This window comes from Cynara cardunculus, assembly GCF_001531365.2.
Source record: "Cynara cardunculus var. scolymus isolate 2C chromosome LG 15, CcrdV1, whole genome shotgun sequence".
Lineage (NCBI taxonomy): Eukaryota > Viridiplantae > Streptophyta > Magnoliopsida > Asterales > Asteraceae > Cynara > Cynara cardunculus.
The window spans coordinates 4,828,291-4,831,238 of record NC_037542.1 but is presented as its reverse complement, the minus strand read 5'-3'; the positions used below and the strand labels follow the sequence as shown (position 1 = coordinate 4,831,238).

General features: G+C 35.9%; 1 long non-coding RNA gene across 1 annotated transcript; it reads left to right on the top strand.

Annotated features, from left to right (window-relative positions):
* Positions 1-328: 328 nt before the first annotated feature.
* On the top strand, positions 329-1,679 carry LOC112527157. The gene is made up of 3 exons (XR_003070726.1): positions 329-388; positions 958-1,307; positions 1,440-1,679. It is a non-coding gene; the product is annotated as an uncharacterized LOC112527157 (long non-coding RNA).
* Positions 1,680-2,948: the final 1,269 nt, after the last annotated feature.

The following is a 2,948-nucleotide window of genomic DNA, read 5'->3' as shown; positions in this document are numbered from 1 at the left end:
TTTGTTGTGTCTAATTAAAAAAACAATATAAACATAATAATTTGGAAAATACATTAAGGAACCGTTTACCAAACACTTACCCGGTAAGTGTTTACAGGTAAATTTTAACACTATTATTTACTTATCGAGTAAGATTTTAGTCCATCAAAACGACATTGTATGCAACAATTTACCTGGTAAGCTCTTACTGTGGTAAGAGTTGTCGCCCTCACTTACCGGGTATTCCTGTTCCATTCAGTGAATATGGCCAACCTATTGACAAGGAAACTACTAATGTTTGATCTATTTCATGGGATCTTTGACAAGGAGTGGAAAGTATTGTCCGGTTGATATACCATGGCATCAAGTTAAGACAACTAAGAAAGGAATGTTGCAAAATTTTGTAGAGGTATACTTGAAGTAAACTAGAATAAAATAAATAAAGGTATGTTGCATCATGTTATAAGGTTATCACTTGAAGTTTCTTAGTTTTATCGTGGTTAATATTATCCAAGGTTGTATTGCAGTAGGTTTAATATTTGACTGTGTACTCATCTCACACCATTTATCCACTACTAGCTTATAGCCTTATGTCATTTTCAGAAAATCGGTGAAAGAACTAAGACTAATAGGTGATACAAGAAGATGATGCATGCTCGAGTTTGTGAAGAATTAAAGGTGCTTGTTCCTTATAATGTACTTATTCATATAGTCGATATAATATAGGTATATGTATTTACATAACTATACATTTGGGTTGTTACAGGAATCTTTGTCGRGACGTGAACCTAGTCAAATGGAGTTGTTTCTTGCATGTTTTTTTTTCTTTCTAAAAATGGCAATGCCATGTGGAAGCTGCAAACACTATTATATGTTATATTTGTAAYTTGTTGACTACATTTGCTAGTTTTACTTCAGTTTTAGATTACTTTTCACAATCTTTATCATATTCGTTRGTGATAATTTATTTGACTAYAGGAACAAATGCTAGACCTTAACTTTCAACTTCCTAAGGGTTTACTTGACGGGCCGTGGCTGATGATGTATTTAGAAAAGTGATTGGAAAATACAAACATGGTAGCGCTCACATGTACAGGCTACGTGTTTGAGCTTCAGATATTTGGGGTGTCTTGCAAAGTCGCTCTCCCTGTTATAGGGAGAACATGCTATGGAAAAGGGCATATAAAGCTGTTAGCAACGAAGTAGATGATTTGAAAGCTATGATATTAGAGATGCGAGGGTCGAATGAAAATACTTCTAGTGCTTCAAGTGTTCCTGTGACATCAATAGATCGTCCTCAAGCAACCACCAAACTTCAACCTCTAAAGGTATGCATGTTTCTAAAACTTAACTYCGGTATAGTAGTTTCCCAGAATCTTTTATTGTATTGACGTATTGTATTCCCAAATCCCAAGTCATTAGATCATATGAATTTCTCAACTTATCGTAGCATTTGACAGAAAATGGAGCTTAATGGGTTACAGATATAAATTTCCCTGGTCTAATTGCTCGATGAATGATCCCAATGGAGACAACCAGTGATATGCACCAAGTCTAACTTCTTCACTGTTTGTGCTGCTGGCTCCATATGCATGATTTGCCTCTGCATCACATCATGAGTTAAACCTTGCATCAAGGGTACCAGTCATGCTTAATCATTCCATGAATCTTGTCTCATCACACTTTCTCACCACTGTTCTTTTGGGCCACAACAAGGAGGTCATAATTATTTGTTCCCATTCAATTCAATTTTAGTCGAAATCTGGTTCGTTTTCTAATTATATATTTTCTTGTTGATGGGTCAAGTTTAGTTATTTATCTTACAAGATTATTTTGGAACTTAATAAATTCTAAAACGCACCTCAAACCTGCCAACTAGTCGGAAGGGAGTGTAGCGAAGGGGATTTATAAGTATGTCAGTTTGTCACAGAAGACCCAACAACTGTTGGATTTAACATGAGTTTTATGAATTCTTAGAATCCTATTCTTCAATCATGTTTTTATAGCTTGGGAATATGGTTCGTTTTAAGAGCATTATAAATTAAATTCCATACAGATAAACCACAAAGGTGGTGGTTGATTGGTTTGAACTTGGCTCCAAATGTCAAAAGTACCTAGAGGTCTCAGGTTCAAATCCAAAGAGGAATAAAAATCCTGGCCAAGGAGGTTCAAATGTGGTGACTCCAGGCTATATGCAAAGCAAGTGGTCGTCCTAGAATTAGTCGGCTCGCATAGCAGGTTGGATATTCAGGTTAATAAAAAAAAAAAACTTTAACATTAACGTCAGGAAGAAGCTCTTTATGTAGAAAGCTAGACAGGTGATAAAAAAAATGTGTTGGAACAAAAGAGATGAAAATTTTCTTCAAAAATTTAAATAAGTTTAAATCTTTTGCTATTAAGACATGAGAGCTGAAGGAGAAGGAGGAAGAGGAAAAGTCTGAGAGAGAAAAGGAGGTTTGAAACTATCCGAGATGGGGAGTATAAGTCTGTAAGTTGTGATCAAGAGATTTTGAATTTTATGAACAAAATTATAGCACTACCTTATGCTTTATTAGTTGCTACAACCCTCGATCACGATCGAGATCGAGATCGAGCTCGAGCTAGATGATATATGTTTGAGAGTATCTCAATGCTTTCCTTCGATAACAAAAAGAAAATGAAAACATCAAAGCAGAGAGACGTAGCATCATTAACACAAGAAACAAAAAACACACAAGATCCACCAGAGTTAATGAAATCATCCATACATACATATATATATATGTATATAGTAGTAGTAGTACTACTACTACCTAGAAAGTAAACGAAGGCCAGCAAAATACGCTTGAGTGTTAGCCTCAAACACAGCCCTAGCTATCATCGTCCCAGGCATACCTGGGGCTTTCATCATAGTCGCCGCTGATCTTCCTCCGCAACACAAACACTGCATCAGAAACTTTAAAATAATGCGGATGGCGGAGAAGCAGCCG